The sequence below is a fragment of the Lissotriton vulgaris genome, chromosome 3_1, assembly GCF_964263255.1.
Source record: "Lissotriton vulgaris chromosome 3_1, aLisVul1.2, whole genome shotgun sequence".
In the NCBI taxonomy this organism is placed as follows: domain Eukaryota; kingdom Metazoa; phylum Chordata; class Amphibia; order Caudata; family Salamandridae; genus Lissotriton; species Lissotriton vulgaris.
In genome coordinates, this window is record NC_141689.1 from 1,647,338,456 (window position 1) to 1,647,365,430 (window position 26,975).

The following is a 26,975-nucleotide window of genomic DNA, read 5'->3' on the forward strand; positions in this document are numbered from 1 at the left end:
CAGTGTGAACTCAGCCATATGCAAATGAGTCTTGACCCTGTGCTCCATGGGAACAGTCCAGCCCGAACTGCCAAGCCAGGTTCTCCCTGGACTGGAAGCAAGACGGCTTTCAGCCCTCATCAGCCAGGATAGCTTGATTCCAGTGGCATGGAGAGCACAGGACTCACGTCTGAGCATACCCGTCCCACTCAGGGTGACAAATACAAAAACAACAGTTGATGCACAGTGTGATTGCTGTTCACCCTATGTGGGAATGGTAGGCCCAGACGTGGGTCCCAAGCTCACTACGCCACTGGAGTCAAGCAATCCTGACTGAAGACGGCAGATAACCAGAAACCGGCCCTAGGATGCTTGAATCCGGTCCAGGGAAGACATGGCTCGGCAGTTCGGTCTGGACTGTTCACATGAGGCACAGGGTCAAGACTGATTTGCATATGGCCATGTCTGAACTGGGATGGCTTGGTGAGCAAAAAAACAATGGATTAAACCCAGATCTGTGACTGGGGGTGAATGTTTTGCCATTGTGCAACTTTCCGTCCATCAGATTGTGTGCTTTGCTGTCCAATACAAGTCTGGACTGGGTGACAGCTACACTGTGTGCATACTCTCAGACACCCAAAACAAAGGAAGAGCTGGGTGTGATAAGAGGTACATCTGCATTCATCTGCATACTGATAGTCTTCCTGGGGAGGGAAAAGGAGAAGTGGTTCACACTTACATCTGAATAGGTTGTGTCCGGCCCTCACATACAGCGTTGATGTATCCCCACTGGTAGTCTGGAGCCAAGGCTGGACTGAAAGGGATCCTTGTGCACTTCAGAAGTCACCCCCTACATCAAAGTCACTTTTGAGAATAAGTATTAGGCCTCTGTCACTATCAAATCACTAGACTACTGGATCTGGAAGAAATTCTGCTGTAGTAGATGCTGCTGTGTTGAAGGAGTACCACTCTTCTGTGCCTGACTGTTTTAAGTAACTGCGTCCCTGCTTTGTTGAGATGCCCTGATGCCTGCTGACCTCTGCTCTGCTAGAGAACCAAGGACTCAAGTACCAAGGAATCAAGGGCTTCGTGGCTTGCCATCTGTTCTCCCCAAGGTCTCAGGGACATCAAATACCTTGCTATCCGCTTTTGAAATATTTCACTCCTGCAGACGCTTTCCTGCAAAACCCAGCCCTCTGCTCTGGAAGATCCAAGATCCTCGTGTAGTGAACTATCACCCTGGACTAATTTAGCCAATACTTTGCGTCTCTCCATGCTTGTGAACAACACCTTTCTCCAAGAGACCAGACGGGCAGCACTTCCGATCAGCATGTTGATCAGAGTCTCTGTATTCTTGCCTATGGCTGCAGCTCGCCGAGAGAAACCCCTCTCCAACACAGCCCCTCGAGAAAGGAAGACGTGACAATCAGTATTTAGGGCCTGTGTGCCAACTGAAAGCAACATCTGCTGGCTCGTCTCATTGATGGCAACCCAATGTAAACCCCTCAGCATGGCCACTTTCAATGATATGGTTGCCAGGAGGATGCTGGTGAAGCCTGCGCCTATCAACTATAGCCAGCCCAGGGAGTCAGAGCATGATGTTGTGCCCTGCCATGGCAACTAGAGCCCGTCACCATGACACAGAGCCACGTGAGCCACACTGGCGTCTGAATGCTAAAGGCACTGGGTGGAGTGAGAGGCTACGTGGTGATTGCTACAGGCCTACACATCCTTACTTACAGCTGAATTGATGATTAACTCAGGCTAGCGACCCACTTTTGCACATGGAACCAACAGTGACATTTTTTAGCTATGGTAGTAGCAAGTATACTCGTAAATAACACTCCTAGTGACTGTGTCACTACAGCAGCAATGATTACCTGAACTAAGTCATTAATGATGTTTAAAGCACTGATTTTGCCTCAATTCATTTAAAAGTGATATCTCTTGATCTACTGAGGTTTGTTGTTTCAGTTGTTTTTTTTTTACTGATAAATATTCTGTATTTTTCTAAACCTGTGTGAAGTCTTTCTTGGTGTATTCATTGTGTTACTGTGTGTGTGTTTCACAAATACTTTACACATTGCCTCCTATGATAAGCTTACCTGCTCTGCGCCAAGCTACCAGAGGGGGAGCACAGGTTAGCCTAGGTGTGTATTTAGCTTACCCAGACTAGAATGGTGGGTTTTGCCTGGCTTAAGTGCATACCATAGTCAATGAGAAACCCCATGTCTAACAGGTACCGTATATCTTTGGTCTAGTATTGATAAAGAGACCCCCAAAAAAGGGTAACATCCATTTTTACTGGAACGATTCATCCTCTGCTTATTTTATACATAATGGGATTTCCTTAGTTGCGAGTCTATGTTATTTCAATGAGCACAGAGCAATGTCTCTGATGCATCACTATGGATGGTTTTACTATGGATGGAAAGTCGGGTAAACGAGGATCACCTCTTATTTTTTAAACATATTTGACTGACCTTGACTAGAAATTTGATTTGACATAGTGTCTATCACTTCAAATCTTATTTGGGAATGATTTAAGTCCTAAGGAGTGGACAAGCACTCAATTAATGCGAGACTGGCCACTCTCTATTGCGATGAAACACTGCCATCCCTACAGTTTTCATCTCCATCCTTCTGTACCGTTAGTTAGGGCAAGAGTCTCAAAGTGGGCTGTAAAGAGAATGTTGGATGATTCAGTAATGAAAGGCCAATCTGACTTCAAATACTAAAAGAGGTGTGACGGTTACCAATATGCCTTTTGGACTTGATATGTCATATATTAATGAGCCCTTTTGCTCCAGAAGGACTTTACCTAAGTTGAAGATGGTTGATGTGAATTGCCTTTCTGCCTTTCTTATCTGCTCATTATGAAAGACAGATGAAGATACAGTAATGTTGCTTAAATATTTACAAGATATTAAAAAAAAAGCATACAAGAGTAGGAAAAAATAATCAACAAAGTGATTGCATTTCTACATATTAGTTTTTAGATAGAAAGTCAACAAATTGTAACCTGAGAATAGGGTGTTTGCTTTAGAATGCATTACAATATGAGATTCATCTCTGACAGCTCTACGCGAATTTTAGAGAGGCCACCCTGACCTGTTGGCCCACCATCACCCAAGTAGAAACCTTTACTGTCATGCGATCAGTCCACTTTGAAGCCCTACCTGACCCGTGCCTGCACATCATATTCACAAGAGAACTCAAGCCCCTCTGCACTGCTCTCACCCCAACCCTCAATAACTCCCTACCCATGGTTTCCTTTCAGGAGCCTGGAGTCATGCCACTATCTTGCAACTACTGAAGAAACCCACTGCAGACCCACCCTCACTCGGTAACGTCAGACCTATTTCACTGATTTCCTACACAGCAAACGTCTTGTTGAAACTCATCAACAAGAGACTAGCAAACCATCAGGATAACAAATACCTCCTTGACCCATCCCAATCAGTCTTCAGACCAGATCACAACTCCCAAACTGCATCAACACCATAACTGATGGCATCCGGACCATCACGAAAGAAGGCAACCTCAAGGCCCTCACCTTCCTTGACCTCTCCAATTTTGTCACTCACCCAAGCCTCAGACAAACCCCCACTAGTCAGGAACTTGTGGAACAGCCCTTTACTGGATCAGCTTGTTTCTCACAGGATGCACACAGAAAGTCAGCCTGTTTGCCTACAACTCTGAACACACAAAACTGACCTGCAGCATCCCCCAGGAATCATCAGCCCTACGCTCTTCAATATTTACATGCCACACTTGCCAACATTGTGTGAACCTTGGGAATCAACATCATATCATTTACCAACAATATACAAATAATCCTTTTTCTCTCTTAGGACACCTCCGACACCCAAACAAAGTTTTTCAAGTTCATTTTAGATCCGACTTTATGCCTGGTCCCACTCCAACCCCTTCCAGGCAAGCCAGGAACCTGGGAATTGTGGTTGATAACAAACTATTGATGATCAGACAAGTCAACTCAGTCACCTCCTACTGTTTCTATACCCTCAAGATCCTGAGGAGCATTTTCAGGTGACTTCCTCTTGACACCTGCTGAGCAATCAACCAAGCACTTTTCACCAGCAAGCAAGACTCTGTAATGTGGAAACACACTCTATGTTGGAATATCCACCCAATTCACCAAACAGCACCAGATCATTTAGAACACAGCTCTTTGACTCACGCTCAACCCCCACGCACTGCACCCATGCCTCGCCCCACCTCAGGTAACTCCACTGGCTTCACATACACAACCGTACCTAGTTCAAATTTGTCACACAGACAGCGCACTACACAATTTAGGCCGCACCTACCTGAACAACTACATCAGCTTCAATACCCCCACCAGATACCTTCTCTCAGCAAACTTCATGGTTGCCACTGCCTTCCACATCCGAAGAGCCAGCAGATGCACCTTGTCCTAAAGCATGAAATATACTCCACTTTACATTAGGACCACCAGCTCAGTCCTAGAATTCAGCAAGAAACGGAAATCTTGGCTCTCCACACAGGACTCAGATAGGGCGGCACACAATCTCCATCTCATCGGCACCAGGATACCACCCCACCCCTGAGTTAAATGTTCACCTTGCAAGTACACTTAGCATAAGATAACATAAACCCATGACAATCTATTGAGCAATTATCTGGTACCAATCAATAAATATCATAAACAGAGCAGGTCACTAAACAGAGGCGAATAAAAATTGGAGCAAAACATACCCATGTTCTGCTAGTGAGACATACCCATATATACATATATTATTTTTGTTCATAGGTGAATCTGCATGTAAGAGACCCTTATGAATTTCTAATGTAAAGGGAAATATCTAGACACAAATCCGGTGGCGCTCTTTCTTCTTTCAACATTGTAGCATAGCCCAATCAGAGAGTGATAGCAGGCACCCGGGAGTCCAGCTTCTGGCACATGTGTTGAGGTTGTGTAGGCAACTGGTTCAGACCTGCATGCATGTCTTCCACTACGCATTTTAATTAAAGACATCCAGAAGAGATTGTGAAAGTTGCACCCTTTTTAATGAGCTACCTACTCACTGCCCTATCACACTTGGATGATTAATTAGTTTACTGCCTGGAGCCATCAGAACAATGGCTTACCATTCAAATAATTGGACACACATGAATAAAAATCAGAATAGGGAAACTTTGTCTAAAAAGTAATGTTAAATACTGGATGTGAGAGAAATTAAGTAGAAGAAGCTGTAGTGAGACTAAGCAACAGGAAGAATGGAATACATTTGTTTAAGAGGTAAAAGAACAAGAAAAACAGCTCAAGACTGTAATAGTGCACAGCCCCACTGAGTGGCTTCGAGCACCATATGGGGTGCCTGAGATTATAAAAAATGTGGTGTGTACACCATATACACTGTAAACTCTGTGCAACAGAAATGTCCTATCTCACAGGTGGAATTAGTGGTACTTGGAGAGAAATGTGAAAGCTTATACAAGCGTGGGTGCCGTTATTATGCTGTTGGACCAAACATCCTTAGCCTGATTTCCGAAACGTTTTGCCTTCAAACCTCCTGCTTTTTCTGACTTCGCTGTTGTTAGTTTTAGAACTCTTTGCACTTTACCACTGCTAACTAGTGCTAAAGTGGTGGTGCTCAATCCCTAAGACATGGTACAATTGGCTTACAGAGGACTGGCATATTTAATTTACTTATAAGTCCTTAGTAAAGTGGTAAACTATTTCTGTAAATAAAATGCCACCAGTGGGTCTGCATCACTTATTGTGCCACCCACTTAAGTACCCCTTTAAAACATGCCTCTGGCCTTCCATAGAAACCTACTAGCATTTTTAAACTGCCATGTCGACTTGGCAAAATAAATCTTTTGCCAGTCCTAAACCATCATTTTTAATACATAAACATCACTCCTCGGGTAGGCCTTAACAAGCAATAGGGAGGGCACATTGTATTTAAAAAGTTGGACATGTACTTTTACATTTTACATGTCCTGGTAGTTAAAAACGAAATACATTTTTCACTACTGTGAGCCCTACCTCTCCCATTGAGTTACCTTATTTCATTTAATATCTGCTAAGTTTTGATTGGTAGCCTGTAGGTATGTTGAATTTGGCGCCAATTGAATTGTAATTTAAAACCCTCTTTAATGCTAAAGTCAGATGATATGTCAATTCTGCAAATGCCACTTTTAGAAAGTTTGCACTTTCTTGTATTAACCATTTGGTGTCTGTATCCTGGGTCACATGACTTGGCATCGCTGGCAGTTGGCCTTTCTGTTTTCCACTCAGACAAAGGGAAAATAGGTGTTGGCAGGTTGGGCCATCTCTTTCAGGATGATGGGGAGGAGATGTCACCTATCACTCCTGTACATCACAAAGACTCAGCCTCAAATGCTCACAAAGGATTTCACACTAGTCTTTTGTGCCCAAAGACAAGTTGGGGCCAGGACCTGGAGGAAGAAATTCCAGACATCTCTGTAGGCGAGGGCTCTAGAATTTTCAGATCTCTGCTGGACCAGTGGACACCAGCAGGAAGAAGGACTGCCCTACTGTGCTATCTGCCGTGATCACCTGCTAGCTGAACAAGGACTGCTTTATTGCACAAGGACTCTTCTGCTGCTGTAATGCTGTAAGTTGCCATTCTGAATCCAGCCTGCCCTGTTTGGACCCAGGACTCTAGGGCATCTCCAAAGGTAAGTCAGTTGGTCCCCTGTTCAAGCCACAGGGCTATAACAGGCTTATTCAACAAGCCCTGGTGCCTTCTTTGACTCCAACACACCCGATGCTGACACTAGCACAGAGCGATGTACCTCAAAATCCATTCCAACGCATCGCAGCACATGACTTCGCAAGCCCCATCGGCTTCCACAACGATGACAAAGAGTCACGCAGCACAGCTCTTCATTGACGGTCATTCACTCTGCCACTGTGCACTGCATTTTGAGTCTGGACTTCACATCGCAGTTCCTTTGAGACGACTTTTCAATGCCGGTGCGCATAGTTTAGCGCAAATATTTCACACCTCAATGCCAAGGCTCACAAGGTAGATTTCAACAGACTGAACTCCATCCTGTATCCAGCCAGTGTGGCATCGTGGTGCCTGAACTTATGACTTTGACCCAGACTATCATGACCAGATAAACTTGGTTGCTACTTTCTGCTTCTTAGTGCTTGATTTTTACAAAACTTTACAATTGCATATCTCCAGTCCTACTTATTGGATTTGTGTTGTTATTTTCTCAAATAATTAATTTCATATTATTCTATTTTTTTCTTGTTACTTTTTGCTTGCAGGATAAATGAAATTATACATTGCCTCTGAGTTAAGCCTGACTGCTTTCATGCCAAGCTACTAGAGATTTAAGCACAGGTCAATTTGAGGTTTGCTTGTGTTCCACCCTGAGAAGAACTGTGGTTGCTACTAGAGTAGGCTTTCACCCCCCCACCAGTAACCTAAATTCCTACATTAGTGTATATCATCATGAAACCTTGTGAGAACTCATTTCGCTGCTTGTTTAATGGTAATATGCATCTAGTGCTGGGAATGAAAAAAACAGCACATCAAGAAGACAGCTCCGATAAACTAGGACTCATGGGGTAGCAGCGGAGAGATGGTAACAAGGGGAGAAGTTATGAAAAAGTGAGTTTAACAATCAACTTTTAAATAATTTTTTTTAAACTCCATTGTAAACAAATTGACAACAATAAATGTGACAATGTATATTTTGTGGCTTACTTATTTGATCAGAAACAGAGTACATTTTAAAATATCTTACAGGGTTAAGACACTTGCTCGAGACAGCTATTTTTTTCCAGCATAGTTTTAACACATCATCATGCAGTATAGTTTATGGCTGCAGCAAAGTCCAACAAGTAACATGCAGAACACATATTTGGATGTTATGCAGATAGCTCAGTGGGTTACTTGGCACTTTTGACTGCACTCCCAGTTGATACTCAGAAGTTCATAAGTTACATTTCCTCTATTGAAAAACAATGAGCTATGAACCAGCATAAAGGAGCAGCATGCAAACTGCACGACATAAGTTTGCAATCTTATTGTTTTGTCCTATTGTTATAGATATCCCCAACCAATGCATTACATTTTAAATCCTGAATTTCTGTTTCTACAGCACTCTTTACATACAATGCCTACCAGTGTGACTAGGTGACTCCTACACCTGGTACCCCTCTTTGTCTTGTTTAATATTTTCTGTACATTGACTCTCACATTTGTATGATTCACTGTCTCTGCATATTATATGTGCAATGCAAATTGCTCTGACTACTCATTTGAATGAGAGGTGCTACAAAAGAAATTGCATGAAAAATAAATTAGTGTTATTTAAGCGATTTTTTTCGTAATTTCTCATACCAACATATACATCTGACATTGTTACCGTGAATGTGTAAGAAATTGGGTCATTAGTTGTGTAGGATGTGAGTCTTTTACAAGTAATAAGTCTGTAAGTTTCTCTTTACTAGGAACAAAGTACCCCATTGTATCTTTTGACTCTTCCAAGGCAAAGCAGTTCAACACCTACTCAGGAAGTGTTATCTAGCACTCCAGCTCACTAGTACACAACACTCCTTTAGTCCCACGGCCTCCAGGCTACTTGAGGGGCACCTGTATGTCAGCAGAACCAATCCACAGACGTCCAGGCGGATCATCCAGGGTCCCCCAGCAGGTCTATTTCCCAAACTGTTCCTCAGGGGCATAAGGGCACCAGTGCCACTGACCCTGGAAGAACCATTCTACTCCTGGAGCTAGAGTTAAAGTCTTTCAACCCTTCCTTGCAGTGACATCAGACAGATTCTCTTTCTAGCTGGGCATCCCTTTGCCATTGTCAATCCCAGGTATGTGTCTTCTCAAAAGTCTCCCCCTTGTCCAGGAGTCTAAGTGTGGGTGGAAAGTTCTAGAAGCCTGGAGCCCATGGCCAATGCTAGGGTGCCAACCCTCCTGCACAGCATTTCGGGACATTTTAAGATGGAAACTTCAAATGGTCCAGGGAAAGAGCTTCCCTGGGAGCCTCAGCTCCAACCCCAACTGGCACAGATACCTGATACCTTCCTTCCTTAACTTCCAAGTGGAGTCCTTCCTGTATTATATGAGAAGCAAAAAAAAGCATGCTGCTTTCCGTCCTTACCCTGGAACTGGGGCAAGCACTGTTAATGGCTCTATTCCATGGGGAGGCCTTTGATCCTCCCACTGGCCAGTCGAGTAATTAACTTGATCCAGTAAAGAGGACAACAGCTTGGAATTTAATTATGAACCAGCCAGTAAAATATGACAATTCTTAAAGTGCCATAAGGAGTGTAGATATGTTGAAAGGGACTGTGAACGTACGCTCAGGATGCTTGTGTACTCTAAGATTGATACATTAGTGTGCACTGTAGGCCTAAGTGATGAAAAAGTGTACTAGGTGCAGATTCCGCCCACAATGTGTCATTCAGTTAAGCACCACATGCTTTCACTAAGCATTACAGACCAACACTATGAATGCCCAATCACATTATCAGGCCTATTCCAAGCTAGCAACACATTTTGAAGGGTCCTTTCAGGGACAGGCTACTTGTGCGTAGATACCAAGCTGTGCAAGATGGTAGTCTCACACTCCCAGCTTGCACATGGGTGCACAGGTGTATCCTCACAAGTTCATGTGTAACCAGTCCAGATCCTCCTACTCTAACTGTGCAGCAGAGGCCTTATCTTAGAAATTGGACTCTGGCAGTTAGCACTCTTAGGGCCAGATGTAGGAGCCCTAATACCGGTCGGTAACGGCCGAATTTGAACGTTACCGACCGGTATTAGGGTTTTCTAATGTAGGGAGCCTACATTTTATCGATTCGGTAAATTTACCGAATCGGAAAAATACCGAATCGGTATATTTACCGATTCGGTAAATCCTGATGCAGCTGGCACTTCAAAGAGTGCCACAGGCCCTTTAGGAGTCGGTATTTACCACTCAATCTTATTGGGTGGAAAATACCGAATTCAGGTGTACATGCACATCTGTGCATGTACACCTGTGCCATGTGACACAAAGACAAGCCCGTAGGGCATGTATGTGTGCCACATGGCACACAAGCCTGGAATTGGGGTGCTACAGGGTGTCAAAGTGACACCCCGTTCCCACTTGCAGGATTCGGTATTTACCGATTCGGTAAATACCGAATCGGTATTTCTCTTTGATTCCTATGGGCTTCAAGGTAAATACTGAATTTTACAGATTCGGTAATTGTAGAATAAAAATTACCTACATCTGCCTCCTTCTTATTTACCTACTCTTAAATACCGAATCGGTAAAATTCGGTATTTAAGAGTAGGTAAATAGGAATTACCTACATCTAGCCCTTAGTCCATTCCTGCATAACTTATCATGAGTGAGACTCAGGTGGTGAGACAGTCTCGCATTGGAAGAGCAAAATCTGGGTGGCCAAAATGCAGAAAATTCAGAGAATTAAATGGGCAGCCCCCATTTGCTACAATATGCATGTCTATCACATACAAGGGTTGAACAACGTCGAAAACCTGCCTCCTAATCATAGTTTCCCTTAAGCAATTGTGCTGATTGCTTTTTTTCCCTGCATGAGATTGGAATCTAGGTTTTACGCTTCAGCTTGCTCTCACCCAGGATGAGACTCTACCCAATGGATTGCTGATGGCCTTTCAAATGTTGCCTTTGTGTTGGGAGAAGATAGAGTGAAAACGAGAAACACCCTTGCTCCCCTCCACCTTCACCCATTGCATGTTGCTGGCCAAACTAAATCAAATGAAGTGTGGACACTGATGAATGTATCCCAGTGTTGGCAAATTACACCTAGACAAAGGCAAAGTATTTCACTTAGACCAGCCTGGATCTGGCTCAATAAAACCTGATTCTTTATAACCATAGCAACATGTATGCCACCACCCATAGCTTGTCTAATATGAGTAAATAACTTTTTGCTCAAACAGTGCTACAGGATATGTGTGGTGCACCCATGCCGTAGGCTTTAGAAGCTTTGAGTGATGTTTGAACCCTGCATCTTTTAGATTAATGTGCATACACCATTCATGTTTCAGGATGATATGTTATTTGTTCACATTGCATTCCTCAGAGTACATGTGGTGCACTCACGCTTCATATTTAAGAGCTCTGTATGTGCATGTCTCCTTTAATATGTAGAAGTAGTAAACCACGTATCTGTTTGAAATATGCAGCATGCTTACTTTGCACACTTCAACCTACAGAGTTAAACATCACAGGTAACTGAGCCTATCATAGATGTGATCGTGAAAGGGGAAGTGTAAGCAGATGACACATCTTGTCCTGAAACATGCAGCGTGAGTATATTGTGCACAGCAGCATAAAAGATGATTGCAGTGAAGTGTGAGCACATTACATACATCTACAAGAATGCAGTCATTGCACATCTGTGCTAGGATAATGCCTTACTGATTTCAATCTCAGGATAGCGTGTACCTCAGAGTACAGTTTTTTTATTTAAACATTTTATTAGGCATTTTAATAAAATAAAATATAGATATAGATATAGAAAACAAATATATAAGAAAGGCAAGAAGTAAAGGATATCACAGTAAGTTCAGCCATCACATTTCTGTCCATCATGAGAGAGAAGTATTCTTGCCGTTCAGGCAGTATGAACCATAATGTAATGTAGGTCACAGATAGATATAATTGCCTGATTGAGCAATTTGGAATGTTGACTTTAGAATATCTGTGGACAGGGGGAGATTTACTTCTGGTTGAGACAGGGAAAAAAGAGAAGGAGATAGAGAGAGAGATAGAGAGAAAGAAAGAAAGAAAGAGAGAGCGAGGGCAGAAAAGAGGGGGGCGAGGAGAGAGAACATGGAGGGCAGTGGGTCTGGACAGCCGCGGTCAGTAGTGGGAGTACATGCCGGGCGGTGATGTGTGGAGGGGGAGGGGCAGAAGTGGGGGGCATAGTAATCTATGGATTACGGAGCTTTACAGGTAAGTAAACATATAAATAAATAAAACGAATTTCGTTGCGCGCACTGCATCGCATTTGGTGATGCAGTGCACACAACAAAATGAGTTGTATTTATTTATATAGTGCCCATTTCTGAGGATCAGTCCAGCATTTGCCCGAGTTAAGAAGGCCAAATTTACATAGCTTAGCTGGGTCCAAAAAGTTCTGTATAGTAATCAATACTTACATTGGAGTATAACCAGAGCTATCTTGAGCATGGTGGCATGTTTCCAAATCAGTGACCAGTTATTACCTGTTAGTTGGGAACAGCCTTCCCTAAGGCAGGAGTCCGACCACTCCTTTTAATATTTCTGAATGGGGATAGAGGCAGATTCTTGAGGAATCTTATAGATTTTTGAGGCCTGGTAAGTATGGGCAGAGAGTGGGGCAAGTTTCTTGAGGATACGTGGGGATGAGGGTTTCTGAAGTGTTGGTTGTGGTTTTTTGCTACTTTGAATTTTAGGAAGTTATAGAATTCTGCACTGGGAATGTATGAGGAGACTTGAAGTAGGGAAAATGGAATGGACTTGTCACTGTTGATTATATCTTTGATGTACAGAATATTGCGGGATGACCAGGAATGCCAGTGGAGGGCTTTACAGTAAATTTGTATTAATAGGTTGTGTCAGATAGATGCATATGAAGAATGTTTGATTCAGATCGAGCAGTTCTTGTCCAGGTGTTTTATGGCAAGCATTGTATTTCTAAGAATATTTAAAAAGTGTTGCGGTTTGAAATGGTCCATAGATATAGATGTCAGCGAGGTGAATGGTCGAAAGAAGCCTATTTCGATTTCTGTCCACATGGAAGGTGGGAGTTAGGGGTTTGAGCAGAACCAGTGTGAATACTGCAGAAGCAAGAATGCCATTTGCATCCTACTGAAGTTAGGTAGGCCCACTCTTCCCTTCTCTTTGGAGGCAATTCTAGGCTTTTTATTATGCTAGATGAATTGAGTTGTGGACTTGCTTAGACTTTTGAAGAAAGATTCTGATAGTTAGATGGGGAACATATTGATGATAAAGTTAACTTGTAGAACAATTAGCATTTTGGTGCACAATAGTCTGCCCTATCACTTGATGTGTTTTCAATATGTGTGCTGGATACATGGAGGGATTGCCTAGATGTAAGCCTAAGTATTTCAGGTGGTGAATCTGCGGTCTCTGCTCTTAATATCTGAGGGTTTTCAAATGGAGTTGAGTGGAGAAACCTCTGTTTTTTTCTTTGTTTAGTGTGTAGCCACAGGCATATGAAAAGCATTAATTAGCTTGAGGATAGCTGCTTCTGCATCCTTAGAGAAGATGAGAACATTGTCCGCATAGACTGCTACTTTGTGGTTTTTGGACCCAAAGGGGATGCCTGTAATGAAGGGGTTAAGGCAAATTTCTGAGAGGAGAGGTTCTATGGCTAGGAGGAAGAGAAGAGGTGAAAGGGAACATCCTTGCATAGTCCCTTGGGAGAGTTCAGATTTTTCAGAGAGGGAGTCATTGACCCTAATCTTGGCTGAGGGGTTATCATATATTATGAACAACGTTTGTTCAAAGGTGGCTCCTAGGTTTAATTTCCAGATTACTGATTTTAAAATAGGCCAAGAGTCCTTATCAAAGGCCTTCTCGGCGTATAAAGCCATGGCCATCACTGGGGAGTATAGGCGGGAAGATTTTTCTAACATGTGCAAATAATCCTATGTTGTTACAGGCCAACCTCCATTTAATTAAACCAATTTGAGCGGGAGTGAATTAGAGACAAGACATTTTTACAATCTAGTACCAATGATTTTTGCATATAATTTATAATCTACATTGAGTAGAGAGATTGGCCTGTAGTTTTTGGTGTATAAAGATTAATTGTTTTCTTTGGGGATTACTGAAATTATAGCTTCAGTTAATTTTGGGGCTGTTTTTCCATTTTAGGGGTAGAAGACAAAGAAAGATTTTAGATGAGGTGTGAGTAGGGGTTTAAAGGTTTTGCAAAATTGGCTTTTATAGCCATCCAGCCCTGGGGCTTTTTTTGTTTTAATGTTTCAATCAGGTTTTCTATTTCTTCTGTCTCTAAAGGTTTGTTAAGTGATGTTTAATCCCTTTCCATAAGTGAAGGAAGGTTTGTGTTCCTGAGGTAGTTATCACAATCCGCAGGAATTGGGTGTCTTTCCGGAATATTTAAATTTTTGCAATAATGGGGGAAGGAGCTTGCATGTTTTTGGGGCATCGTTTTCGATTTTGCCTACTTTGTTTTTGAATTGCATTAATGGAGATGCTCTGGCTTTTCACTCTCAGGTAATTGGCAAGAAATGTTCTACCTTTGTTAAACTCACACCATTTTTTTGCTTTGTAGGTGTTCACCGAGGTGTGTGCTCTCTCTCTCTTATTAGTTTATTGCACTGGTATTTTTGAGTTTTGATTTTGCCAAAAGTTTCTATGGAGTGTTTTGAAATAAGGAGGCGCTCCAGCTGTTTGACCATAACTTCACGTACTTCCAGAGTTTTTGTTGGCAGTTTTTTTTTGTTCATCATAATACTAATAATGTTCCCTCTGAGAGTGGCCTTCATCTCTTCCCAGAGGGTTTATGGGGATATGTCTGGAGATGCATTTTTATTTGAAGTAGATTATGATTGTGTATTGTATTTATTCCCTGCAGAATGGGTCACTTGTAAGTGTGTCATCTCAGAGTACAGTTTTAAGGACACGTAGGAAAGCAATGTACTAAGGGTCTGGCAGACTGGTTACTCCATCACAAACATGAGGGATATCCTGTCCACCTTATTAGAAGTGCATTATTTCCTATGGCACTTGTAATAGGAAGTATGGGATATCCGTCACTGTAATGGAGTAGCTCATCCACCAAAGTCTAAATCAGACCATTAATGACTGTACGATATGTCTCTTAATGCCTGATCATATACCACTTTCCTGTGCCAAGCTACCACAACAACCTCTCATTCGCTGACAAAGCCAACATAGTTGGTCCATGAGTGCCAAGAAACACAACTAGTTTATTGAAATATGGCGTTTAATAGCTGCTATTTAGCCTAACACATAGGGATCACAGAATGCACTGAGGGACTGCCAGTTCTTTGCCAATGAAAGACTGGTGGGGTAGTGCACAAGCTCATTAGAGGAATCGCATTTGAAGAGAGCACAACTAATCACTGGTTTGGCATTGTAGTGCTTGAATGTACATTTCACAAATGTCATTCTGGCGTTTTGGAGACCTCCCACAACCAAAACGGCTGATGGCCCTGTTGAATTTGCAAACAAATAAAAACAAATGTTGAGGTTCTGTAAATTGCGAATTCGTTCGTGCCCAGCCTCCATTTTGTAGCTGCCGCAATTTTGTGTTGCCCTCACTCAGGCAGCACGGCGAGCACGATGTTCTTGTCGTTTCTGCATTTACGTGTCAGGTGGTTTCTTCGCCCTTGTTTACTAACGAGTGTCAGGGTCTGGCCGAGTACGCTAATTCCTGTCTGAGCTGATTAATCCCCGTCCGGACTATTTGTTGGTTCGCACCATTCTTTCCTGTAGGTTATCTTATCTGTTGTCCTTTGCTATACGTCTTATGCATTCTCCTGTTTCACGACTGTCTTTCTAGAGCATACAACTGTGTTTTCTCTACTTGTAAACTGAATTGTGTGGATTCATTTGTAATTTTCTTAAGGGGTCGAGTGACAAACATAACCACGGGAACTTGGGTTACTTTAGACTTAAAGTATTGTCTATAACATTTGCCTATGCCTCGTGCTCTTGTGTGTTTGTATTTTGCATTGTATTGTACCGTATATAAGTCTGTGCACCATGGAGTTAAGTGGCAGTCTCTTTTGAACCTCGTTATATCAACGACTTCTAAGACCACTGTACTAGCTGCAGCTAATAAATACGATCTTCTACCCAGACGAAGAGTCGGTGTCTCTGTATTTGAAAAGGCAGGTGAATACCGGGGATTTCAGGCGTACCCTACGCCGCCGAGCCTTAAGGCTACGGTTCTCCAATGTGTGGAACAGCAATTCAAACAACATTGGCAAAGCCAACAGGTCAGTACTTGCCTTCTTTAGGAGAGTCCTACTGCCTTTGCCAGTGCTTGTGGATAAAATTGGCCATTTATCTAGGCCAGCCACCACAAATTGAGCTGCCATTTGATGCCGAGCTGAGTTATTTGCTAAAATAAAGTTCCAATTTCAGTGCCCACTAATCACCACATTGTACGACCCTGCGATAATTGCTAGATAATTACTGTACTTAATTTTACTTATGGGGAAAATCATTAGGGTCAGTGCAAATGAGTACATTTATTAATATGGCTATTCAAATAATAAACATATGTTTTTCTACTTGATGACCGCTTTGTATTTAAAATTGGCATAAATAGTAGCTCTGACTATCTGCAAGAGTATAAACGCTGCTTTTACCTCTTCTTAATTTAGTGCTAGGGCCATAGAGTTAAATAGAATCCTGTGTACTGGGTCAAAAAATGTAGGAAGCAGTTCTGTATGCCGTTCGGCAAACGTTCAATGTGTTGATTAAATGTTGTAGGTTCATTAAATTGTACAATTCTTCTTCGATCATAGTGTATTTATAAGAGGCTTGTGAACCTAACTTTTGTCGGTCTATGGATCTGAATCTGTAATACAGAACTGATGAACAGGCACCATGCTCTTCTCATTTTTGGAGGGCCAATATCCTATGCAAGTGAAGAAACATCCACTTCGGACTAAGCAGACAATACATTTTTGCCTGAGCAATGAGTATTGCAGAAACTATTATCTGTAATACAAAAGGGCTCTATGCTATTAAAGTCCTGGTACTAAATATGTTCACGAAAAACATACAAAAGGAAAGGAATATGAAACCCAAAATATCAGTTCTAAGTGTAGTAATATAAAATTACTTGCTAGCATTTTTGCTTATGTGTTCTGCAAAGCTTTAATTATCATGTGGTTGATTTTGCAGCAATTAATATCACCCTTGGAGCATCTTCTTTAATGTTATCACTGTTACAATGTAATGCCTTTGCCCCAGATGTCTGCTGCTAATTTCAAATTCATGACTCTCAACAGCAGGTTCACAGTAAATGTCATACAATTGCACGATATGGGCTTTATTGTCATTTTTAATGTTAATTTGTTGTTTTTCTTATTTATAGAACTCAATGTACACAACTGTTTCTTGGTTCTCTTATAACAGAATAGGAGAGGCAGAATGGGGGACACATATTTACAGATATGCTCGAAAAACATTTAAAACTGGAAAGACATGGTATCACAACACTCATTAAGGGTATTGTCGGATATGGGAAGAAAAAGAAAATATATTGAACAGCAGTGGCTACAAATCTACAAATAGTCATGACAAAAAAAGATCAGGCCAAATGCTGGCAATTTGAAAACAAATTAGACAACAATCAAATGGGGCAGGTTTAACACAATGGGTGGGAAAAGTTAGAAATGGGTTGTCTGGTTGGCTAAGGTATACACCCTGGCCAGGCAAAATTAATTTAGGTATTTATCACTAGCAGAGCATGTCAAACCTACAGGTAAATGTCTTACCTTTTGCTTACATGGCACCCTGCCCTTAGTGTCACTTAGGGCCTTCCTTAGGGGTGGTCTTTATGTAATAAAAGGGGGGTTTAAGGCTTAGCAAGTAGTTTTAAGCATCAAGTTAACGTGGAAGTAAACTGCGCACACAGTCCCTGTAATATAGCAGACCTGACAGTTTTTTGAAAGGCTACTTATGTTGGTGGCTCAATCAGTGCTGCAGGCCCACTAGTAGCATTTGAAATACAGACCCTAGGTATATGGTATACCACTTTACAAGGGATTTACCAGTAAATTAACTATGCCAATCAGGTATACACCAATGTCATCATGTTTAGGGAGAAGCACATGCACTTTAGCACTGGTTAGCAGTGGTAAAGTGCTCAGCATCTGAAGGCCAACATCAGCAAAAAGAGGAGGAGGAACGCTAAAAGTTTCGGGGTGACCCTTCAGAGAGGTCCATTTTCCAACAGGGCATATAAAAAGCTTTAACAAACGATTGACTGTCTTTCACATTTATCCAATGGCCTGACCTCCATCAGGTTAAATTCCCAGATCACTGCCTACAAAACAGTGGCATTACATATCATCTAGTTGGTAAATAAATCAATTAGAGGTATTGGATCTTCGAGTCAAAATGGCATCCTTGTATCTCTTTACATGGCAGACATTCACTATTGGAACAGTTGGCTTTGCCCGATATACCAAGCCACCTTCCAATAGGCACAAATCCCGGATTCTTGGTCGGGCTCTAAATGATATCACATCTTCAAGAAAGGGAACAAAAGTGACCCAGCTAAATACTGTCTAATCATCCTCTTGGACGTAGAAGCCAAATCCTATACCAAGATTTTATTGAGCAATTAGAGAGATGGTTAGAGGAAAAAGGACAGATCACTTTTTGGCAAATCAGCTTGAAGCCCAATTACAGCATCACACCTTGGCCCTATCTTATTTAGAGGACTCTCTCACATAATCACTATTTGTATGCACAATTTATTGATTATAGTGCTGTATTCAACAGTGTCAACTTACACACAACGTAACTTCAACACAACGTTGGGCATTCACCCAACCATGCTGAATGTAAAAGCTTCACTGTGCACTGACAGTTACATTAGAATTAAGTTTGGGAGTGTACTTAATGTATCTCAACATATCAGTATAAATATAGGCTGGGTGCCAATACACCCTTGGCACCCTTGCTCATTAACCTTTACAATGCGGATATCAGAAAGGTCTCTTTGCTTTTAGGACCTTCCATTCTAGGACTGGATCACATAAAAGGGAAATCCTAAAATATGCAGATGATGTGGTCATTTTGAACTAAACAACTGTGTGTCTATGAAGAGCTATACATGTATTCAACATCTATACTCAGAACAATAAAGTCTGTGAATGAATATAAAATCAAACCTCATTTTTAGCAAAGAGAAAAATGTAACTAAGATGAGCCGGTACTTGGGTCTGAACACGTGTTCTCCTTGTTACGCCACCCCTATGGATGTGTAGCTATTTTGAGGCATTCCTACGTCTACCACTTATGGTAAATATGAGAATGCACCAAAATCCATGTATGTTGCGAGAGAACACCCATGCACTTCCCATGGAACACCTCTTTGGGGCAGAGTATCGCAATGCGGTGATTTGTTCTGCCTTACCCTAGATTTATCAAGCCACTCAGGGCCACGCAAGGGAGCTTTGCATGGCTTGATAACTTGCATCTTAAGGGTTTCATTGCTTTTGCACACCGCTGCATGGTGGAAACGCAACACAACCCATTGATAAATATGGGCGAAATGTACTTGGCAGACGCAAATTTTAAAATAATCTGTGTAAAATATATTCTGGTGCTGTCTTTTTGGCACTGTTCCTACCCTGGAAAACCTTCTAACAGCATTGACTAGCTGTAGTGCAAAGTTCACAGCACAGCCTTTTAACTCTCACGATATTTTCATAGCAGTAAGATCTGGGTGGAATTCTGCTTCTTGAACCAAGACTTAACATATCAAGCTAATTTTATAAAATTTTGCTATGACATTAAGCACGCAAAAGCACGCACTAAAAAAAACATTCTGCAAGGTATACTGAAGAAAAATAGAAGAACATCAAAATGTGGTCTGAGTATTTTATGTCTATATTGGGAAAATCTGGGCATGTAAAATATCTGGGTTAACATTCCATCAAAGCCTATTTTGAAACAAAACATAAAATCTCAAGTGTCTTTAATTTCACGGGGACTTGATTTAGTTTACTTCTCAAAATACACGCATGCTGATATAATTATTGACTCGTACAACTCACTGTTAACGCAATATTACTCGAAAGAACATTAAAACAGGTTTTGTGGACTTTAAATAATGAGAATGTGTTTTTTGATTTTCCCAGTAATGGATCTACGAGCTAAATAGCCCAAAATACCAGAATGGCACAGAACTGCAGAGTGTTGCCAATACCATAAGGAATCCATTTTGCACCTGGCCTAGTGCTCTCCCATAGTGAACATGAGAACATGTGCCTTTTTAAGACCTATGGGCCAGATGTAGGTGGCCGTTTGAGGCCATTTACCGATCGGTAAATGGGTGACAGGTATGTAGGGGGTATTATTTTACCGAATCGGTAAAATTACCGATTCGGTAATTTTACCGAATCGGTAAAATAAAAATTCGGTACTTTTACCGATTCTGAGGCACCCAGATGTAGGTGGGACTCTTCAGAGTCCCAGAGGCCTTACCCAATCGGTATTTTACCATCAAATCAGTGTGATGGTAAAATACCGATTGCGGTGTGCATGCATATGTGTGCATGCACACCTATGCCATGTGACAGGCAGAGCTGCCCTTAGGGCATGTATGCCTGCCACATGGCACCCAAGCCTGTTTTGGGGGTGCAAGAGGGTGTCAAAGTGACACCCCCTGCACCCTTGTGAAAATCGGTATTTACCGATTCGGTAAATACCGAATCGGTAATGCCCATTCATTCCTATGGGCTTTGGTATTTACCGAATCGGTAAATACCAAATTCTTCCGAATCGGTATTCCCGCACATCTGGAATACCTACATGTCCACCCCTTAGATTTACCGATATTTAATTACCGAATCGGTAAAATTTGGTAATTAAAAATCGATAAATCTATTTTACCTACATCTGGCCCTATATTTCTAAAAATGGTAAACAGTTGTAAAGAAGACTCAAAAATTCTGTTTGAATAAGGCGAATGTTTCAGAGCTCTCATGTTCTGCCAAACATTTATACAAAGTTTAAAAAAACAGCATAGGGGGGGCGTGGCTAAGCGCCCGAGACGGATGGACGCATCGGGGTGAGGCTCCGATCTCACCGGGGACTCTTGGCGGTTCTAGCCTTCCCCCAATGACATGCTGCACCGCAAACGATAGCGGAACAATCCAGGCACTCAGCCAATACCTCGCTGCTCTCCGGCTCCTCGTCCTCGCCCGGCAGCTCCAATTATGCTTCGGCCGCGGCTCTGACACCGCCGCGGCCGCCATCTTGATGCCTCTGCCGGCGCCTCACTGAAGAGCGCGCTCATTGCGCACTTTGCCTGTTGCAGCGGGCGTACTCCTACCAAATAGCCCAAAAATTGCAGGAAATGACGGCGCTTCGCTACTACTTTGAAAGATGACTTTATTTTTTTTTATGGAACTGTTTTTCCCGTTTTTATCCGACTTTTAGCTCTTTCCTCAGCTTTGGCGGCCATTTTGCGCTATCTAATAACTTTATTGGTCGGTCATCTCTGACATTCACTTGGTTTTGCTCAGACTGCGCATATTTCTTTTTCATTTTTTCTTTGGCATATCCTGGATTTCTCTCCACCTCCTCCTATAATTGACTTTGTTGACCTTTCCTCACTCCTGTGGTGTATATTTGCTCTATTCGCTCTGAGGATCCCCCTTCACTGTTGTTACTATGGCGGAGGGTCCTGGCAAAACCCCTAAACGCAACTTTGTTAAAAACTCAAAGTTATTTACTGCATTGGCTCAATTAGAAGCCTCTGCGGGCTCATCCAGTTGCGAATCTTCTCTCAGTATAGACGCCTCCCTCCAGCCAGGAACGAGAACCACTAATACTAAGAGGTTGAAACAAAATCCTCCGTCTCCCCCAAAGTCACCATCTGCTGTCTCCATGGAGCTTCTCCTTGAGGAAATACGAGCATTACGCCCCTTTATGGAGGAGACCAATTCAAAGCTTCAAACTCTGACTGATAACTGGTCGCTGCTCTGCTGTGGAAAAAACGGTGTCAACCCTCCAGGAAGCCGCTACCAAGTCGACGCATATGGATGTGAGACTCACTACCCTCCAGAAGCAGGTAGAAGACCTTGAAAACAGGAATAGGCGCAATAATCTACGTCTTTACGGCCTGAAGGAAGGTTGCGAGGGGACTGAGGCCATCGCCTTCTTCAAGTCCTTCTTACCCAAGCTCCTGCATCTTCCTGAAGGCACCTCTCTTAACATACAGCGCGCACACAGGCTGGGTAGAGCTCCCTCCACTATTTCTCCTGAGACAAAGCCAAGAGGCGTCATAATGTACTTTCTTGAGTATACAGATCTGCTGAAGGTTCTTTTCGCAGCTAAAGCAATATCTCATTTGAAATGGTCGGATTCAACCTTGTTTATTGCCCAGGATTATGCCAAAGCTACTGCCTCTCGCCGCAAAGCATTTCTTGACATGAGAGCGGAACTGCGATCCATTGGAGCCAAATATGGACTTTTCCACCCTTGTTTATTCAAAGTCACTTATAACAACAAGACTATGACTTTTGAAGACCCTCTCCAACTTCGCAGTTTCCTCAATTCCTGCGGTCCAGCTGATATGGAATTCTCTGGGCCTTCTTCTTCATTTCCACCGTGACTCTGTTGCTAGTATATCCTGACTTTCCTGGAATTGATGATATTCTGTTGCTCTTATAATGCTATGTTCTTTTTTTCCACAGGTTACTCAGTTACTGTGGGTCCTTATTGGTCCCAGCTCGTTCTGGTTTATCTTTATTCTCCAACTGTTCAATCCCACGCTTTTTCCTGTTATTTAATCGTTTGCTTGTTCTAATCTCCCTGTTTTTTTGTTTCTCACAGATCGTCTCAATGTGTTCCGTCATGTTCCTCCGGTGGGTCGTCCCGTGACCCCGTCAGCTTGTCCTCCGTTGGTTGGCCTTTCCCCCCTCCTCACGTCTCCACTACTTCCCTTTTGTCTCCTGTCCTTTGAAAACCATCCCTCATCATTTCTTGTAAGTATTGCCCCATGTTTTCCTTCTCCATTGTTGACATGATCCCTGCATCTCCGCTAGTTTTTGTTGTTATCATTTCCTTGTTCTTCCTAGTTCTTCAGAGCTCTATTTTCTCTCGACCGCTCTTGCTTTGCTTTCCTCTTCTTTTTGTATTCTATCTTCTCATTTTTCTTCAGACATCATTTCTATCACTTCCTTGCTCCTTCTTCGGTCACTTCTACTTCTTTTCTTTAACCTCTATTTTACCTCCTCCTTTCCTTACTATTTTCTCCCTTCAACAATTTCCTATTACTTTCCCAATAAGACTCTCTTCTCTTCTTACCGCATTTTTCTATCTCATGCTCTCTCCTTTCAGCACCTCTCTGCCTGTTTTTTTCTTTACATTTTCCTACTTTCATTCCTTTTTTCATTTTTTCCATTTCGGATTTTTTGAGGCTTACCTTCCCTTTTGCTCTGCACTATCCCCTTTCATATCTTCTTAATGTCAGTTCGTATTGTCTCTTGGAACGTTAAAGGTTTACATTCACCCATTAAGAGGCAAAAGATACTTTCTCATTTAGCTAAATTCAATGTTGATATTGCCTTTTTACAAGAAACCCATTTAACTAATAGTGAGGCTGCTAAACTCCAAAGAGGTTGGGTGGGTATGGTTTTTTCTGCCCCTGGTGATGGCAAAAGAAATGGTGTTGTTTTGTTAATTCGCAAATCTTTTACTCATTCAGTGCTGCATTCTGATTTTGACCCTGAGGGCAGGTGGTTATTTGTCAAGCTTTCCTCTAAAGGTGTCCCTTTTTCTTTGCTTAATGTATATGCCCCTACAGGGGGAGATCCAATTTTTTGGAAAGCGTTTGCTTCCCGTATCACTGATTGCATAGATGATAATTTCATTTTAGCAGGTGACTGTAACCTACCATTGGACCCCTTTTTGGATAGGCGCTCCAAATCTTCATTTGTCCCTAATAAATCTCATAAACTTTTTGCCCACGCCATTTCCCAGCACAAATTAATTGATGCATGGCGACTCTGTCACCCAACCGACAAAGAATTTACATTCTACTCCCCGGTTCATCACTCCCAATCCCGTATTGATTATATATTTCTCTCCCACCATATCTCTCAATCCCTTACCCAAGCGGAGATTGGTCCCATTGTTTTTTCTGATCACGCTCCTGTCCTGATCAACATTGATTTCCTACCCAAATCCAGCGGTCCTAAAAGATGGCGCTTCAACAATACCCTCCTCACTGATCCCAAATTTACCACCTCCTTTATTGAATTCACCAATGAATTTTTTGCTATTAATGAGACCCCATCCTTGCCTGCTCACACTATCTGGGATGCTTTCAAAGCAGCTGCTAGAGATTTTATCCTCAGACATGTTGCGGCAAAACGTAAAATTGCTCGTCAACGCACTAATGATCTTCTATCCCAGATTAAACTCCTGGAGCACTCTTACTATACCTCTCATACTCAGGAGACTCTAACAGCTCTCATCACTGCAAAAATGAATTATAATAAACAATCCACTGATGATGCTTCCCTATACCTCCTGAAACCCAGTTCGAAATTTTATGGGGGGAAAAATAAGGCGGGGAAAATTCTCGCCAATTATTTGAAAGTCAAACAAAATAAGTTGAATGTGGAGTCTGTTTTTGATACCAATTCAGTACTGCAGCATAAAGATGCTGACATCCTGGAGGTATTTTCTAACTTTTACTCTACACTTTATTCTTCTGGCACTCAACCCTCTGCTCACTCTATTTCCACTTTCTTATCCAACATACACCCTCCTTCCACCTTTCCTGTTGATTTGACCTCCCTTGAGACTCCCCTTACCATTCCCGAACTCCGCACTGCACTTCATTCACTTAAAAAGGATAAGGCTCCCGGTCCAGATGGCTTCACAGTCGAATTTTACCAACACTTTGCAAACCTTCTTCTACCCAAATTATTTCACCTTCTTGATTCCTTCAAAACCAGCGACGCCTCCTCAGGCACCTTCTCAGATGCTTACATCTGCATCATACCGAAGGAGGGCAAGGATCATCAACATTGCAAGAACTATAGACCGATTTCCCTTGTCAACATTGACTACAAAATATATGCTAAATCTTTAGCCATTAGACTTGATCCTTTTCTCCCAGATCTCCTTGGTCCTGAACAATCGGGTTTTGTTAAAGGTCGTTTTATCTCCGACAATACCAGGCTCCTTTTTAATGTCTTATCTAAATCCTCACGCTTCAATGGTTCCTTAGCTGCTATTGCCCTGGACGCCGAGAAGGCATTTGATAGGGTTGAATGGTCATTTCTTTTTTCCGTGTTAAAATGGTTTGGATTTGGCCTTAACTTCACTTCCCTAATATCCCTCCTTTATGCGAACCCTAGAGCAGCGGTGTGCGCTAATGGTCTCATTTCTTCATTTTTCCGTCTTAATAGAGGTGTCCGACAAGGCTGTCCTCTCTCCCCATTTCTTTTTAATCTCGCCCTGGAACCTTTCTTATCCAGAATACGTCAAAATCCGAACATTCATGGCTTCCCTCTTGCTCAATCGCAAGTTAAACTAGCTGCCTATGTGGATGACATTTTACTTTTCCTTTCGGATCCATCTGTCTCTATCCCCGCTTTCCTCGCTGAAGTCCACACTTATTCCCATCTCTCTGGTTATAAGCTCAACAGTGATCAATGCGAAATCTTGCCTCTCACCAAATTCACTTTTAAACCCGATTTTGCTGCATCCACTTTCACTTGGAGTCCAGCTCATATCAAATATCTTGGTTTGTACATCACTCCCTCCGTCCCAGATACTATTTCATTATGCCTTACTAAATGCTCTCAAAAATTGTCTGACCTTACTTCTAGATGGCACCCCCTATACCTATCTTGGTGGGGTCGCCTTGACACTATTAAGATGATGTTGTCCCCAATTGTCCTTTACACCATTTCTAACTTACCGATTTCCATTCCTGCCAAGTTTTTCACTAAAATAAATTCCATACTCTCTGTATTTTTATGGTCTGGTAAAAAACCGCGTATGTCCTTATCGCATCTCCGCCTCCCCAAATCGGAGGGTGGGGTTAACTTTCCAAATTTTCCTGCTTACCATAAAGCTTTCCTTCTGAAACAGGCAGCCGTCTGGCTTACAGATCCTACGGACCCTCTTCCTCTATGGGCTGAACTTGAACGCCTTTCTCTCTCTCCTTTTACTTTTGCTGAATACTTATCCTTCTCGCGCAAGCCCCAGTTCCTATCCAGTCCAATTCATAAACATACCGCGAAACTACTCTTAGCCCTTACTCCAGCACCTCCGTCTTCAACTACAGAACTTCTCGCCACCACGATTTGGTATAATAATAGCATTCTTATTAAACTGAAACCCTTTTACTGGAAAACTTGGCGGCAGCGTGGTTTAATCTGGGTCTCCCAACTGTTCACTGGATCTGCCTTCACCCCTTTTCCAACTCTTCGTCAACTCTTCTCTCTCCCTGCCTCTTTTGTTCATAAATACACCCTACTCAAAAATGCAGTTATGTCTGCCTATGACTCTCTTTCTACCTCTAATTCGACTACGCCCTCTATCACTCCCGTCTCTTCTCTGCACACTCAACTACGCTCCAACCCATCAGCTTCCTCCATTTACCATTCCTTTCACGATCCTCCGTCACCTAGGCCTAAATCCAAAGTTGAGGAGCAATGGGAATCTGATCTTGGTGTCTCGTGGCCCACATCCCTGTGGGACAGAATATGGACCAAAATCCGCAAATCTTCCAGGGCAGCCTCTCTCACGCAAACCCTTTTTTTCATCTACAACCGCCTTCTTTACACGCCATCTCTCCTCCACAAACGCTTTCCCCTGACCCCAGACCTCTGCTGGTCTTGCTCTAACCCCAAGGCCACACTCTTTCACATGCTTTTCACATGTCCTTCTACGCATGCTTTCTGGACTAAAGTCTGGAATCAAATCAACTCTATCTTTCATACCTCCATTCCCTTCTCTATCACTGACATTTTCCTTGGTTCACTTTCCTCTTCTTGGATTGACGCTGATGTAAGTGTACATATTGTCGATTTATTATTGGCTGTTGCGTTCCAGCAAATTACTGTTAATTGGAAAGACTCCAAGGGCATTACTTTTAAAGCTTGGTGGTTTAATGTATGTTATAACCACAGACTAGATACTGCATTTGTTTATCCCACTTCCCTGGCTCCGAAAAGGCATGCATTATGGCTCCCCGTTAC